Consider the following 18,516-nt stretch of genomic DNA (forward strand, 5'->3'; position numbering starts at 1 on the left):
TTCGAAAGAGTCAATTTTCTCTTCCGCTTTAAAAGGGATTTAGCGATCGTGATCATGCTTTTTCAGATTATTTCATGACTACATTTTGAAATCTGTTTATTAGAAACCTGCTGTGGTGATCCCTATATTGCTTAAAGCTCGATTGTTCATAGTCGGCTCGGGTGCTTCTTAAACGTACCCCGGGTACTCTTATGTAAACTACCATTTTATCCGGGTAGGAAAATATACTAAAACGTATCCGTGAATACTTACGCTAAATTCACGTTAATAACATTATACTTAATCATTCGTTTACCAATTTTAATTAAAGTTTTAGACCTGCGATATGACTTTTTGATTTTCTGTTGTTTTTTTTTGTTCGGATATTTCCAATGATATTCTGCATCCAAAATAAAAAGAAAGCCACAACAAGTCAGTTTTTTAAGGCATTTCATTCCAAATTACAGCCTGTTTTTTTTTCAAAAAAATATTATAACCATTTAATTACACATGTCGGTCCTAAGAACATGAATATTTGTAAAGCAATACTCAGTTTAATAATTAGTGAATGCAATATAATTTAGACATATATATTTTCAGCTCCATATTAGTATCGCCATCTTCTTTGATTTGGACCAATTTATAGTAGTTTTACGCACATACTTGGGGACAGTTCGAGGTGACTCAAAGTTTCGTAAAATGGCGGAATTGAATACCTCCCATTCACATTGCTGATTTTCCCAATGTCAGTGTTTTCCTCACAATTTTGCGACAATGGCGCGGAACCAATACGTTTCCCAATTAGGCAAAAAAAGACAATCGCTGGAACCGAACAGTCCGGTCCGGGCGATGTTCATTTTCGAGTGAGTCTACTTTACGGGTACATCGAAACAAGGTAGATATGAGTAAACAGAGCTAATCTTAAAGAATTTGGATTTTTAAATGTTTTTTTTTATATGAGTTATGTAGCTCCTTACCTATTTATAAGCAATAATGGAAACAATCTCTACGACGCTTAAATTTTAAATTTAAATAAAAATTATCATATTTGACGTTTGACATTATAATAATGACGTCATGAGCACTTGCACTTATTATTTGAAAATAATGTGTGTGTGTTTGCTGTTTTTGTGTGTGTGTCGCTGCTTGTATATTAAATATAGATCATCTTGATATCAAAGTGTTTGTTTTGTTTAATCTGATTCTACTTACTATAAATGATAACGTTATAGTTCCGAGTAATATGACCTACCAACACATATCGACTGATATAACAATTTCTTGTTGAACTGATATAAAAAATATATCTAGCAGAAATATATATCAGGCAGATATCAATGTACCGGTATGATAACACATGATTAACATACATGTTATTAATCAATTGCAAAGCTCAAGCCAAGGTTGAGGAAAATTTAAATTTTAATATGTAACTTGTCAACAAGCACGAGTTTTGCTCCACCAGCTTGAACAATGGCGAACTTTTAACCCATTTATGCCTAGTGGACTCTCCCATCCTTCTAAATTGGATCAATTTATTTCAAAAATTAGGGATGTCTAGTATATTTTTTTCTATATTTAGAATATTTCTTACATAAATTTCTTTAAGCTAACAGCGTATACCCAGATGAGACGCCGAATCATGCGGCGTCTTATCTGGGTCTACGCTGTTTGCCAAGGCCTTTTTTCTAGACGCTATGCATAATAGGGTTAAGGACAGAACAGAACATACATTTATTACGACTTGTGCATAGTACATCGTCAGTCTTAACCATGCGGTAGTACACATAAATTAGAAGATCGAGTTCAGAGGAATTGATCATAGGGTAAATAGTCGTGTACATGAAATCTAACAAAATACATGACGTGGTTTGAAAAAAACACAAATATTTATGAGAAAGGATGCGTATCATCTTGTAAATATTTAAGGAAATAAACCAAACTGGAAAATCAATTATCTTACGCATACCACATGCCAATAATAATAGTTAGACATAGAAAACAAACACTGTGTATCCTCCAAATATGATAGCAAACAATCGGACAAGTCTGTTTTACATGTGTATAAAGATACAAATATATTTCAGTTGTGGAAAATAAATATGGAAAATGGATCATCTAACAAATATCAAATGGATACTGGTGACCACGCATGTCGTATAAATGTAAGCCAAACCATGTGTTTACTGCGTGAAATAAATATGCCGCGGTCTATGAAAACGGGGCTTAATGAAAGCGCGTTAAGTGTCGACCCAGGTAAGCCTGTTCAGTCCAGACTGGCTATCATTGACAACACTTTCCGCTGTAATGGCTTTTTGCGTTTAAAGGAAGTATATTCTTTACAAAAAATCAGTTAAAGCGCAAAACGACCTTGCGGACTGCACAGGCTAACAAGGAACAAGCTAACAAGGGATGACAGGCTAACAAGGGACAGGCTAACAAGGGACAGGCTAACAAAGGATGACAGGCTAACAAGGGACAGGCTAACAAGGAACAGGCTAACAAGGGATGACAGGCTAACAAGGGACAGGCTAACAAGGGACAGGCTAACAAGGGACAGGCTAACAAGGGACGACAGGCTAACAAGGGACGACAGGCTAACAAGGGACGACAGGCTAACAAGGGACGACAGGCTAACAAGGGACGACAGGCTAACAAGGGACGACACATTTTAACAGAGTGCGGCTCAAATACTATGTTATGATGTATTTGATGTATTAAGAGAGCAAGATGCTGGTAGCGAAGCATTTAAGCATGTTTATATCAGTAAAAAATGATATATAGTGCGCATTAAACAGTTATATAATTGTATTTATAATGTATATTTGTAATATTTTGCGTATACAACAGTTGCAATAAATCATATTTATAGTTAATTAGTTCATCTATATTTATACAAATACTCTATTGCAGTTGCTGTGTTTATTTATTTTTTTTTGCACATTTTTAATTGTTGTACGGCAAATGTTTTGAGGAAAAAATCGGTTAGTAAAGCGAGATTATACGATTTGTTATATGTGTTGAATTGTTATATATTGATAAAATATGTTAGAATAACACAAAATAGGCAAGCAAATCTATACATTGAAGGCGAATTTCATAAAATGCAGCAAAAATAAATTAGCGTCCCGAGCCGATTGTGACGAAGATATTTCGTACATATCTTCCTAAAATAACCGAAGCATTCGTCTTTATTAGGATCAGAGTTAGTGTTCGTGTGCCGTATGAATAGATATCGTTGCAGAAATTTAAAATGAACCGTTAAACTAAATTTAGATTCACATCGTACATGCATGATAAACATGTCGGCGAATTCGACTGTACAGACATTTTCGATTTCAGAATTAAATATCTGGCTTATATACGACACTTTCCGCCTAAACTTGATTTTCGGTAAGGAGGGACTTCCTTGAAACTAAAAATACCATTAAAGCGGAAAGTGTCGTCCCTGATTAGCCTGTGCGGACTGCACAGGCTAATCTGGGACGACACTTTACGCACATGAATTAAGCCCAGTTTTCTCAGAACAAGACACCATTACGCACAACAATCGTCGTTTACGTAATTTCTTAACAATCTTACCGCCGAATTCAGAACTGCATCGTAAAACAGAACTGCATCGTAAAACACATTACAAATTTAATAATTTTCGCTTTTTGTGAATAAAAGGGATGTTTATTTCAGAAAATGCGTTTCGAGAAGAGGTACAAAATTATTATGTTGTAATTACTTTAACTTAATGTCACCTATACAGGCGATTCTAAGCACGTTAGAAGACTAAGGTAGACAAGCGACGTGACATCGCGTTTGACAAATACACATTTAAATGGGGGAAAAAACATGATTACGCTGTAAATTATCTTTCACGTGGCCGACTGTAACGTGCATGTAAATTAATAAGATGTCATGTCATATGACCATGTTAAATTCATTATTAATTATTAGAAAAGTGCCATCGCTCTCTCTCTGTGTTTTTTTTTATTATTTGCCAGAAATAAGCCAACAAATACGAGCGAAAAACTAACTTATGTGTTACGTCTTTCATCGACAGCTTAATGCGTTTTTATGGTTCAAAAATAGAGAAATCATTATTTTATGCCTATTGAGCAATACAAAAACAAGAACAACATATCCATAAAAATGCATACAATGTTTATAGCATGTTCAGAATTATTAATATTGGCAATGAGTCAATTTATATTCGAGTGAGTGCGTGTGTGCGTGAGCGAACGAGTGAGCGATCGATCGATCAATTTAGCGAGCGAACGAGCGATTAAGTTCGTGAGCGAGTGAGTGAGTGACTGAGCGAGTGAGTGACTGAGCGAGGGAGTTAGTGAATAAGCGAGGAGTCCAACAGTCGAATCAGAGAGGGGTCGAACAGTTGTATCTATTCCACGGTCTACATCAGAGAGGGGTCGAACAGTTGTATCTATTACACGGTCTACATCAGAGAGGGGGTCGATATCGCACTAATGTCAAATCTATTAAATCGTAAATAACAATCAAAGCCACGAGTTTTAGGGAAGCCAAACCATGAACGTTTGAGGACGACCGCAAGTTATGAAGCGGAAGAGGTAAAATCTTCAATTTAATAATGGCTCCACTTTGAACTTCGATGACTCCGATGCCCTTTTTTATTGCTGTTTCAATACTGAAGCGGGAGTTCGATTGAAATAACTCACACATGTTTTCAATAAAGACACTTGATTAGTTATTCATAATATTCAATCAAAGGTAGATACATGTATTTTCTTAACATCGATGGTTGTAAGACTACCTCCACATTCGAGAGATACTAAATTCAGTGCGTATTTACACAAAGAGATTGTGTTGAAATCATTGTTGCGGCGCAAGTGTACACGACACACAGATAGCATGAGCTTAACTTTGGGAAAACGGGACTAAATGCATGTGCGTAAAGTGTCGTCCCTGATCAGTCTGTTCCATTTGCGCAGACTAATCCAATACGAACATTTTCGCCTAATGGAGTTTCGCTAAGAAAAGGATTAACACGATGAAAGCGGAAAGTGTCGTCCCTGTGCAGATTAATCAAGGATGACACTTTACGCACATTAATTCAGTCTGTTTCCCCAGAGCTGTGATCACATTTATAATAATATGTGTCGCGTTCTGAGAAAACTGGGCATAATGCATGTGCTTAAAGTGTCGTTCTAGATTAGCATGTGCAGTCCGCACAGGCTAATCAGGGACGACACGTTCCGCGTTTATGGTCTTTTTAGTTTCAATGAAGTCTCTCCTTACCGATAATCAAGTTTAGGCGGAAAGTGTCGTCTCTGATTAGCCTGTGCGGACTGCACAGTCTAATCTGGGATGACACTAAACGCACATGCATTAAACCCAATTTTTTTAGAACACGGCTCACATATCTTTGAAATCGATTTATCATGTTGACGTTCTAGATAAAGCATCCACTGCTTTTGATTTCAACAATAAAAATAATAAAACATGCCACTTTTCACTGAAATGTTGGCAATGAAATAACCTTGATTTCTTGCAACTTTTAAAAACTATTTATTGCCATGATTCGCTTGTTCAGAAAATACAAGCGTAACTGCGCCTTGATGATCTTTGATGCATGCGAGAGTTTAATATGTTTCCCTATTTATTTGACAATAAGAACTTATGTAATTGCACGCTTAAAAAATGGGAAAGATTTACTGTCTGTTTTAATGTGTATTTAATAGTTTCGAAAGAGTTGATGACGATCTAATCATAGTTTACATATCGAGACACGTGTTCGGCTGTAGATCATTGAAGCTTTACATGTGGTCATTGACCTATTACTGAATTCCGCAATAACAAAAACGCAAAAATACTAAGACAAACAACACGTTTCTTTAAAACAACCGATTTCCATCTATTTTGCATAAAACTTTATAACAGACTAAGTGTCGAAGTCTTAGTTTTAATTGTCAACATTAACCAAGAGATGTCGCATAGGTTTCACATTATAGGAATGACGAGCAAGCGTGTGCACAGGACAACGAAAACAAACCAACTTTTATTTCAACGACAAATCAGACGAATATCACATACATGTACATGTCATTGATACTTTAGCTATCCGTTTCCGACAGACTTAAGTATATACGTTTATGCGATGAAGAGAGGACGAGCGGAGTAAACGGGTAGATAGGACAAGCTGCATTCATAAATACAATTGAGCCGCGCTCTGTGAAAACGAGGCTAAATAAGTGTGCGTTAAGTGTCGTTCCCGTCTAGCCGTGCAGTCCGCACAGACGTATCAGATACGACACTTACCACGAAAACTAGATTTTCGCTAAAAAGAGACTTCCTTTAAACTAAAAAATAACATCAGAGCGGAAAGTGTCGGTCCTGATTAGCCAGTGCGGACTGCACTGGTTTATCTGTGACGGCACATTACGCACATGCATTAAAGCCCGTTTTATCAGAGACAGGCTTAATTGAACTTATGGCATAATAAACATGACCAGTGGGTGACCCGTTTGGCATTCCCGGACATTCGGCACCTCGCAAATGAGTCGGAAAGGACATTGGTACCCGATTAAATAACACAGTTGAATGGTCGGCAAATTTATGAGGTGCTGATCGTTGGGTAATGCAAAAAAAGCATTGAGCCGATTGTTCGGCTGCCGTTGTTCCGGATACCTTTATAGGCTCAATACTTAAGTGTTCTGTGTGTCACACATTTCCACTTTAAATTATGTAAACACGATTAGTGACACATTTACTTTTAAGCTTTATATTTTCACTTCTGTAACAAGTTTTTAACTATAGAATCACATTTGCAACTTTTAGTAAACTACATATGCGCGTGAAAACTGAATCTTAACTCGAGCGCTTGTAATCACGCATATCTATCATTCACGAAAGGTCGCTGGATTGATGTCCCATAGCTTTATGCTTCACATTTTATTTTAATAACAGTCAAGTTTAATTTTTCAGGTTTTTTTCAGTGTAATTTGACTTTTTTCATAAAAAATTAATGCTTATGTCAAAGATCAGAGAATGTTCGCCCAGTTGCTGCCATGAAAGTTCAAATTGCAAACATGCTATAGAAGGAAAACAGTAGAATAAAAGAGACAAAGGGTATGATTAATAATTTGCAAATACGATCGCATCAGTCGAGCGATCGCGTAGCCGAAGCCAGAGGCGTTGTGTTGTTGACTTTCTCTTGAGTTCTGATGCATTCAAGTGGCCGCAAGAATTATGATAATTATTTTCATAATGAGACCCTCGCTTCTTTCATGATTATGTTTATGTATATGACAACTAAATGCTTATTAGATACACAAGATTCGTCGCTTGCTATGTATGGCACGTCGCTATCCCGGGGCAATACTATTTACTTGTTTGGGTTTGTATCCCTTTTTTAGCTAAGAAAATGCCTAAATTCAGATGTTTAAAAAGATATTACGATGCTATTTGATGCGTTAGTATGATATGGATGCTCAATAGTGAATACTAAGATAAAGTTTGTATAAAGACACCTCCTGCATCGCAGTAGACAAAGTTTCACTAAACAAAAGTGCACGAAAAAACAGTGATGCTACCTGGTTGCAAACAATAGCATCGTAGAAAACTTCGAAATCCGACAATGAAGTTATACAATTTGTGTTTTGCTTGCAATAACGTACTAAATGGCCAAAATATGTGCATCGTTCACGATTGGAGCCGAGTCATGCGAAACTGTGCATTGTGTGATATGCGCCAAGCGTAGCCCAAGACAAGCATGAGCATTCGCGCCGTGTAATCAAGTGCCTCAAAGGGACATGTTCACATATTTTGGCATGTATTGAGATCTGTCATTAAATGCTTTATATTGATAAATGTAAACATTGGATCTAAAAAAGCTCTTTAAAAAAAAACAAGAATAAAATTACAGAAAGAAAAACAAGTAACCCATAACTGCACTGATCTCTGGAGTAAAAGTCTACCGCTCAGACCACTCGGCCATCTGTGCTCATACCATGAGTGCTGTTTGAAAACTTTATATAAACAATCCTCGTAGTGTCACAAAATATAAAGACAACAACATGAACTCTTTAAACTATTCAATCGTTTCGCGTTGCAACGCTTTATAATATTCAGGTTTTAAAATTGTCAAAGAATGCATATAATGGATAATTAAGAGCATGTTAAATGTTCAGAATTAGGTTTTTTATCACAAATATCATCACTACAACACAAAATTTCGAATCTCAAACAATTTTTTCATTTTTTTCAATAAACCAAAACGTGAAAAGGTCCCTTTAAATCCACGAGAGGTTTCGTGGCCTAGTAAGCGGGTAAGGTAGCTTCTTACCAGACTGCTCGGATGCGCAGGCTGGTCTTGAGCTAAACTGGCCGCATACGGTTAAGACCCATTTTCGCATGTCGCTCGTCATATTAACTATGCCGAAGCAAAAGCCCCGATTTTTTTTTCAGACAAAGTTTGTAATTTTAATAGTAAAAACTGTTACGACTATCTTCTTTGAAAGCGTTCTATATAATTGTATAGTTAACGGTTAAATTCAAACTCATACAGAACAAATAATTAAGTCATCAAACGCTACAATATAACTGCAATTTGAAATAAAGACTGCAATGAACTAGTTAAAACCACAAACTCCTGAACCCAATATTCCAGTCAGCAATACTATGTGTGTGAACATGAGACAAACACATATCGTTTACATCCATTTTTTACCAACATGCGGTCTTTTATTGTTATTTGTGAGATTTTGTTAAATATAACATTGCATATGTTTATTGCAAAAGTAACTTATCTAAAGACGAAGTAATTTATGCGATATGCGGTTTTGTTAAGGTAACCATTGCCAAAGCTATATATGCATGTGCCGAAGAAATTATTTAACATGTCATGTTAATGTAGGTTTACATAAACGGCGGGTTTTATCAACAAAATATCGACGTATTTACGTCTATAGATGTTTATCACAGCGGTAAATATTGGCTAGGCGTCGAGGACATATCTAATATGGGGACCGGAGTGACGGGCTAAAGGGATTTTCACACATTTTTGATACGTTCATATTTTATCTGCGCGTCCAATGCCCTCTGGCGGCTTGGCGTACTCTCTGGTCAGTCTGTTGCGCGAATTCACTTAATAAACGGCGACAGTCCTCCGTGGGGGATATGTTCATCCACTCATCATATGGTGTGAAATATTTGTATTCACTTTATTCACTTTGGCGTCATGAAAATATATGAACATGATAATAATGTTTACCACGAAAAACGTTCCTAACTTTAAAGGACGTATTTTAATATACAACGAAAATTGCCAGTTTTCAACAATTTTGTGTTTTACACTTAAACAATACCAACGACAAGATAGGGACATCAAACAAAGTTAATATAAAATGTTAGAAAATGCTATCGAGGTTCCCTATTAAGAATGGATAACGTCCAGCCTCGTTCTGGACTTCTGCGAGTAACGATACTTCGCGCTCTAATCAGTTTTTGCTTATTGTGCAAAAAGGTCTATTGCTGTCAGGTTAGATGATTTACACAATGATATATCTTAATACCACGAGACTTAATAATTATAACACCTTGATTTGGTACTTCTCATGATCATGACAAAGCGAATGCCGAATTCTCACTAAAGCAGTAGAATTTAAAATTACCAGTGCACTTTACGTTTCTCTGATGCCTTGAAGGTGAGTTCGTTTGCTGTAAAAGACAACAACAGCAACGTTAACACACGTTTGTGCACTCAAAGAGTATTGCAAACAATTAAGCAAAGCAACATATTTGCATCTAAACCCTTAAATTCCAATAGGAATTGAGGCTTGAAGAAAGCAGACAGACAAATAGACAGAAAGATAGTTTATTCAGATTTATACAATTGTACATTGTCTTCATGCTTAAATACACATACTATTCTCTGTCTCGAAACAAGGCATAACAAGATAACATTAAAGAATAAAAATACCAATAAATACAATCGATGGTAAGAACACCTAGGTTCTATCAAGGCGGTACTGAAGTTTAATGAACAGTATTATTAAGTATTGTATTTCTTTTAACAAAAGCTTCTTTAATAAATCTACAAACATTATACATTGTTGATTTGTCACATGAAACTAGTAAGTTGTGGAATTTATATACAGATGGGCTTATACAAAATGAACGGCAAATATAAGTTTTTCTTAACTTAGTGGCATATACACATGTAAATAGTATTCATCTTCTAAATCAAAGTCATTACAACACAGAAATAACTTGTTTACTTAAAAGCATACTTCAGGAATAACTGTGCAAAATATGACGTCGGCAAGAGGTACAAAACACTTGAGCCTCGCACTTGGAAAACGGGGCCTAATGCATGTATGTAAAGTGTCGTCCCGATTAGCCTTTAGGTCCGTTAAGTTATTACGTTACGCCACTTTTAGCCAGAACTGGATTTTCGCTGAAAAAAATACTTCCTGTAAACGAAAACTTTCGTTAATGAGGAGAATGTCGTTGCATGTGCTGACTGCACAGGCTTATCAGGGACGACACTTTACGCCTTGATTAGATTTCGTGAAGTATTCTTCCTTGAAATGTAAGAAGCAATAAATGCGGAAAGTATCGTCCTTGTTATCCTGGGTGGACTGCACAGGCTTATCTGGGACGACACTTTACACACATGCATTAAGCCACGTTTTCAAAGATCGCTGCTGAATTATTTTCATATATAAATTCCTTCATTTGAAAGCCATATGTACGAGGCACGCGTAAACAGACTATCAATGGCGTTCCATGTTTTGTTTGTCCGCGTGTTTGTTTATTTTGGAATCGATTAAGCCTTGCAAATCTGGATTTCAAATTAAGCGCGTCGCTCTGGTGGTTACAATACACTAAATGATCGCTTCATATTGGGCTGTACTCTCTAAAAAAAATATCATAGTTGACAGGAAGGCAATTTTTACACTTTTTACCATTATTCGGGTGTTATCTTGCGAAGATAATGGTAGGGCATGAATAGGTGTTCACTACTGAATCCCTGAAATATGATACACTTGAAGACTATAGTAAACAATTGCACTAGAAAAGGTTACATTCCACTAAGAAACGGCCAAAAAAAAGTTGCAAAAACAGTCGATTTTGATTTGTGTCAAGTTTTTTCTTGCTTTGTACATGACATATCTTTTTTTATTGCATATATCGATTCCGCTTAGAATGGCCTCTAAGAAAAGGTATGGTTATGGGGGGTCTCTATGTGCAAAATGTTGCATTTATTTTCGCTCAAAGTTGTCGCTTTTACATTGAATTATATAGGGAAACTATTTAGTGTATTATGACCTAAACGCAAAACCAGGCCTAGTCACAAAGGAGCTGTTTTTACAGAAAATCATCATTTTTTAGTGGAATATGACGCGTTTTGGCAAATTTCACGGAATAAATGCGTTTGTTTCATGAATTTAAGGAGCATCGTGAGTTTTTAAGAAAAAAATACGTTTTCAGAGGAATATAAGAAAAAAAAAACGTACAAAAACTCGTCTTAAGCATTTCAAATCGCAACAATTTGTGCTGAAAGAGCTCATGAACACGTTTTAACAATTGTTTACTTCTTTTTCTACATAGCTTGTAACAATATTCCAGTATTTTGACCGATTGTAATTATTTAGGGTAATCGTTTTACGCCTGAACGCCCGTTATACATCAAAGCTCCGAACGCGAAAGCCACATGGCTTATCAGGGGTTATAATAAAATGCATTTTCAAGCATTTCTACGTGAAAGATCGGTCTGAAAATTGGCATGCACATAGAAAATAGGTTTACAAGTATCGAGAAGTGCTTATTTTTCGCGATGTTAACAGTAAACGTTGTCTTATAGGTTACAATACACTAAATGTACTCTCTAAAAAAATATCATTGTTGACAGGAAGGCAATTTTTACACTTTTTACCATTATTCGGATGTTATCTTGCGAAGATAATGGTAGGGCATGAATAGGTGTTCACTACTGAATCCCTGAAATATGATACACTTGAAGACTATAGTAAACCATTGCACTAGAAAAGGTTACATTCCACTAAGAAACGGCCGAAAAAAAAGTTGCAAAAACAGTCGATTTTGATTTGTGTCAAGTTCTTTCTTGCTTTGTACATGACATATCTTTTTTATTGCATATATCGATTCCGCTTAGAATGGCCTCTAAGAAAAGGTATGGTTATGGGGGTCTCTATGTGCAAAATGTTGCATTTATTTTCGCTCAAAGTTGTCGCTTTTACATTGAATTATATGGGGAAACTATTTAGTGTATTATGACCTGGTCACTGCATTAGAGGCGCTTGATTCACGCCAATTAAACGCCTGTTTGAAAACACACAAACCACGCGTCCCTCTTGATGTTTAGGTTACGCATGCGCAATTAATTTCCTTCTATATTACATATAAAATAGTTGAAGTTCGATATCAATTTTTACCATGACCAAGCGTTTCAGTACTATATCATCATACATCATTGGAAAGATAAATGCATAATCTTTTTAAAAAATGCATGTCATCAAATTCTATGTGTTGTACCTCAAAATATTTACCTTAGAATAAGCACACCAGTTTTGACAGATGTGGATGCGACCATTTTGGGCTCAAATAGTATGACCTACTTTCAAAGCCGGGAACCATCAACAGAAAAAGTAGAGCACAAATATGGCTTTTTTTTCTTATTGCTTACAAATATACCTTCAAATTAATACCAAAAACAACTATTTGCAATGTATTTTACAAATCCTAGGCAGCATGCACTGAACAATGTGTGCTAAGTATCAAACTGACTGCATGTAACCCTGCAAACAGGAGTTCCGGTTTGGCGTTATGTGACCTTTAACGCGGACCGGAAGAATGTGAAGTAAAAAAAGTGAGTGAGACTAATTGTCGTTCATTTTCTGCACGTGCGCACCGGAGAGAATGTTAGCAGCCGACAGTTCAGGATCGAATGCGCATTGTGTTTTGATTTATTATTGAGCAGAACAATCGCGTACTTTGTAAAGTTTATACAATAAGAAGACAATGGTATGACATAAAAAATATCTCTTTAATCAATGAACAACATAACGTCAACGGTGTTCGTTTTCCTGTTACAGTCGAAGAAGTACTTGTTTGTTTGTTACCCATATCATAAATATATATGGGCCTTGCTCTATGAAAACGGGTTTAATGCATGTCAATAAAATGTCGTTCCAGATAGCCTGTGTAGTCCGCACAGGCTAATCATGGATGACACTTTCCGCTTTTATATTTTCGTTAAAATAAACTATCTTCTTAGCAAAAATCCTGTTTAGGCGGAAAGTGTCGTCCCTGATAAGCCTATGTGGACTGCACTGGCCTATCTTGGACGACGCTTTACGCACGTGCATTAACCACTTTTCCCCAGAGCACGGCTTTATATATATATATATATATATATATATATATATATATATATATATATATATATATATATATATATATATATATATATATATATATATATATATATATATATATAAACCTACTCAAATACAAAAGCAAAACGCCAAACACTCGTATACCGTTTGAGGTCACTTACCATCCAGGTCTGTCAAAAATAAAAGACATCATTGACCGCCACTGGACCACAATCGAAAAATCAAGCAAGCTTAAACGTATATTTCCTGAAAAGCCCATTTTGGCATATAGAAGATCCATTCTGGTACATGCCAAAAGTACACCAACTTCCGAAGAAGCTGTTCTAGGAGAATCAAAACCATGCGTTGCCAAATATGCAATATGATGCGCCCATCAAATACATTAAAAGCCACATCTGGTGCCATTTCGTCCGATAAAGGTTACCACAACTGTAAAACTGCAAATGTCCTATATTTGATGACGTGCAGTATTTGTAAGAAACAATATGTTGGCGAAACAAAACTGGCATTGACCAAGCGCATTAATCTACATAGGTCCGACTGGAAAACTCGCCAATTCAATAGGTCTCCCGTTGCCGCACACTTCAGCGAATCTGGCCACTCGTTTGACAATATCATTTTGTTTTGTATAGAAGCAAAAACACAATGGTCCGACGACCATTATATTATAGTATATATTTATATACATGTTTGTGTATGTGCATATATGTATGTATGTATATATATATATATATATATATATATATATATATATATATATATATATATATATATATATATATATATATATATATATATATATATATATATATATATATATATATATAAGGCGACTCAATACTCTTCAGTGCCATGGAATAAATAAAAACAACATATTAAAAATAAAACAACTTCACGCTAAATTCTAACTTCCATTTTAATCATTTAAACGTTATATCGATATAATAAACATTTTAAGCGCCATTTTATAACACACAATTATAATAAGTGTATGTACATTATCATAAAACGAAAAATAACAAGGGCTGTTTGTAAAACATGCATGACCCCCATATGGGATCTCTGTTGTAGTGACAGCCATTGTGTGAATATGTTTTATGTCACTGTGACCTTGACCTTTGACCTAGCGACCTGAAAATCAATAGGGCTCATCTGCCAGTCATGATCAATATACCTATCAAGTTTCATGATCCTAGCCATAAGCGTTCTTGAGTTATCATCCGGAAACCATTTTACTATTTCGGGTCAACGTGACCTTGACCTTTAACCTAGTGACCTGAAAATCAAAACGGGTCATCTGCGAGTCATGGTCAATCTACCTATCAAGTTTCATGATCCTAGGAATAAGCGTTCTTCAGTTATCATCTGGAAACCATTTTACTATTTCGGGTCACCGTGAACTTGACCTTTGACCTAGTGACCTCAATATCGATAGGGGTCATCTGCGAGTCATAATCAATGTACCTATGAAGTTTTATGATCGTAGCAATTAGCATTCTTGAGTAATCATCCGGAAACCATTTTACTATTTCTGGTCACTGTGACCTTGACCTTTGATATAGTGACCTGAAAATCAATAGGGGTCAACTGCGAGTCCTGATCAATCTACCTATCAAGTTCAATGATCCTAGGCATAAGCGTTCTTGAGTTATCATCCGGAAACCATTTTACTATTTCGGGTCACCGTTACCTTGACCTTTGACCTTGTGACTTAAAATCAATAGGGGTCATCTGCGAGTCATGATCAATGTACCTATGAAGTTTCACGATCCTAGGCATAAGCGTTCTTGAGTTATCATCCGGAAACCATTTTACTATTTCGGGTCACCGTGACGTTGACCTTTGACCTTGTGACCTTAAAATCAATAGGGGTCATCTGCGAGTCATGATCAATGTACTATGAAGTTTCATGATCCTAGGCATAAGCGTTCTTGAGTTATCATCCGGAAACCATTTTACTATTTCGGGTCACTGTGACCTTGACCTTTGTGCTAGTGACCTGAAAATCGATAGGGGTCATCTGCGAGTCATTATGAATCTACCTATCAAGTTGCATGATCCTAGGCCTAAGCATTCTTGAGTTATCATCTGGAAACCATTTTACTATTTCGGGTCACTGTGACCTTGCCCTTTGACCTAAAGACCTGAAAATCAATAGGGGTCATCTGCGAGTCATGATCAATCTACCTATCAAGTTTCATGATCCTAGACCTAAGCGTTCTTGAGTTATCATCCGGAAACCATTTTACTATTTCGGGTCACCGTGACCTTGACATTTGACCTAGTGACATCAAAATCAATAGGGGTCATCTGCGAGTCATGATCAATGAACCTATGAAGTTTCATGATCCTAGGCACAAGCGTTCTTGAGTTATCATCCCGAAACCACCTGGTGGATGGACCCACAGACCGACATGTGCAAAGCAATATACCCCCTCTTCTTCGAAGGGGGGCATAAATATGACACAATACTGAATGCAAAACGTTCACTGCAAATTATAATATTTTTTATTATAACATCGATATAAATTATATTACGGGCGTCAGTCTATAACACAATTTTAATATGCATAAATAAAAAATATAAAACGACATATAACTAAAAAAAACAAAGACTGAAAGCCAATAAGTTAACCTCTATTGTGCATTCGCACTGGGGACTCATATCTGTATACACCCCTGAAGAAGACGTGTAGTCGAAAGCGCTAGGGTATAAGATAACCTTTTGAACAATTTCTTTCTATATATATATATATATATAATTATATTGGCAGTCAACATAAAACAAAATGAGCTCACGGTCACGTTTTTACCCAGGTTCAATAGGGGAAAGCTATATATAATTGAAACGACAATCCTTGCGGATTTTATTTGTAAAGACAACAAATTGTCACTTAGCAATACTATTCCACGTGTATGGCTATGTACTTTATTGAGAATGCAACAACACACTTAGATTTGGAAATACATATCACCAAAATAAACATGTTTAATTATTTACATATAACATAAAACAAAAACAACAGCATTAGTGATATGCACTTTGTCTTACCAAATCAATCACAATAAAAGTACGCACGAATATAGACAATATTAAACTCTGTAAGCCAAACAATATAAACACGTTAAAATAAATGCAAAAGATGCACGGTTAAAGTTTAGATACTAGTTTATCTTTTAATATTAAAATCCTCTTAACAAATATATTTGAAGATATTTACACAATCAGACATAGGCATTAACACTCATGCAATAATTTAGAAAGACCCTGATCCATATGAGGTACACAAGCAATTGAAACGTGCCTACGGATACTTTCCATAGACATTTTTACCCTATATTTACTTATATACAATAATTATTTGGAGTAGACAAACATATTAACACATTATATTTAAAATTGCATTTCATACGATATTACGAATATAGCAAATCATTATATATTTATACCAAATACTTAAATTTGTATTTGGTAACATGTGTTGCTTAGCTACAAATACAAATAAATGCAAAATGTGTTTTTTTCTATGTATCAATTTGATCAACATGTCACACAATTTACAAACATCAAGCTATTTTCAGCTATTCAAAAACAGAACAAACGTGTTTTATGCATTCAATAAAAGTTAAATATAAACACTCCCAAATATGAGGAAATCTGGTCATAAAACATTTGCTAAACTTGTTGTGGAAGATTTACAGAAACTGGCCCCACTGAAAGCAAATGTGGGATTGTGGGATGGTCAATGCGAAAGGTCAAACACGCTATTACAAAACTAATAAAATGTCAAACGTTATCGTAATCAATATGTCAATACTGTTCACGTTTAATATAAGCACATTCATAAGTGTCTATTTTTTGAAGAAATTGCAAAGCAGACATCTTAGTTTTTATTTTCAGCTCGGTATAAACGGAGAAAACCCGAGGTATTGTCGTAGCCAGTTCGTCGTGTCGTCCGCCGTCTGCGTCGTGCTAAAACCTTAACATTGGCTCTAAAATCAAAGTGCTTCCAACTACAACTTTCAAACTTCATATGTAGATGCACATTGATGAGTTCTACACACCACACCCATTTTGGGGTCACTAGGTCAATGGTCAAGTCACTGTGACTTCTCAAATAAATTCTGATAAGCTTTCATTTATTCTTTTTTTTTTATTCCACATTTATATAGCGCCCTTTTCATACTCGAGATGTGCGTTCAAAGGCGCTTTACAGTTTTTCCCTGATCACTGGGTCATAAGTCGTCCGTTAACATCTTGGCGCAGTATGCAGTCACGGCACATTGGCTTATTTCCCTCACAGGTACCCATTTATACACCTAGGTGGAGAGGAGCAGTTGTGGGATAAATTTCTTGCTCAAGGAAATTCCAGCGGTCAGGGCGGGATTCGAACCCGGGACCTCTCGATCCCTAAGCCAGCATCTTACCATTAGACCACTGCTTGGTTGGTATTCAAAACTGCACCCGTAGCCAAGAATGGCACCCTTTATGCTGTAATCTTGTTTAAGCAAATTGTATTGCTCTGTTGTATTACCAATAGAGACAATTGCACTTCTTGACTATTGTTAGCATATGGCAACACTCCCTTAATTTTTCATTGACTGATTTCAAATTACAAGGTACTATTTTTTCTTCAGATAATGTAAAACAAAATTAAACAAATTTTAAGTAGGTGTTCTTAATAAAAAGCATTTCATATAACAATGTGTTTCTATTGCCTTAAGTATATTTTTCTCTTCAGAAGTTGTTACTGTGCATTATTTTAACAATTTAATACATATTTTAGCATTGACACAAGAAATGTTTTTTATAACAATGGCTTGTACAAAGTAATGTTAACAGTGAGTTTATCTTATAACAAGATTTGCTTGTGAAGCACTATGTCCTCCCATATATTTGACCTTTGACCTTGAAATATGACCTTAAAAATGAGCGATTTTGGCCATATATATTAGACCTCTGACCTTGAAGGATGACCTTGACCTTGACCTTACACCACTCAAAATGTGCAGCTCCATGAGATACACGTGCATGCCAAACATCAAGTTGCTATCGTGAATATTGAAATATTACAAAAGTGTACATTAAATGAGCGATTTTGACCCATATATTTGACCTTTGACCCTGAAGGATGACCTTGACCTTGACCTT

At 35.9% G+C, this 18,516-nt stretch overlaps 2 protein-coding genes across 3 annotated transcripts in view; both read right to left on the reverse strand.

The window, feature by feature from the left end:
- The window catches only part of LOC127831123 (uncharacterized), a 226,708-nt gene that overhangs the window by 103,389 nt on the left and 104,803 nt on the right, over positions 1-18,516 (reverse strand). The window lies entirely within an intron of this gene.
- Positions 14,263-18,516, reverse strand: part of LOC127880592 (uncharacterized) — a 232,727-nt gene continuing 228,473 nt past the window's right edge. For both annotated transcript variants that reach the window (XM_052427909.1, XM_052427911.1), the window contains one exon: positions 14,263-15,342. The gene's annotated coding sequence lies outside the window, so the exon portion shown is untranslated. The remainder of the gene's footprint in view (positions 15,343-18,516) is intronic.

Source organism: Dreissena polymorpha, chromosome 5 (genome assembly GCF_020536995.1).
Source record: "Dreissena polymorpha isolate Duluth1 chromosome 5, UMN_Dpol_1.0, whole genome shotgun sequence".
Taxonomy (NCBI): domain Eukaryota; kingdom Metazoa; phylum Mollusca; class Bivalvia; order Myida; family Dreissenidae; genus Dreissena; species Dreissena polymorpha.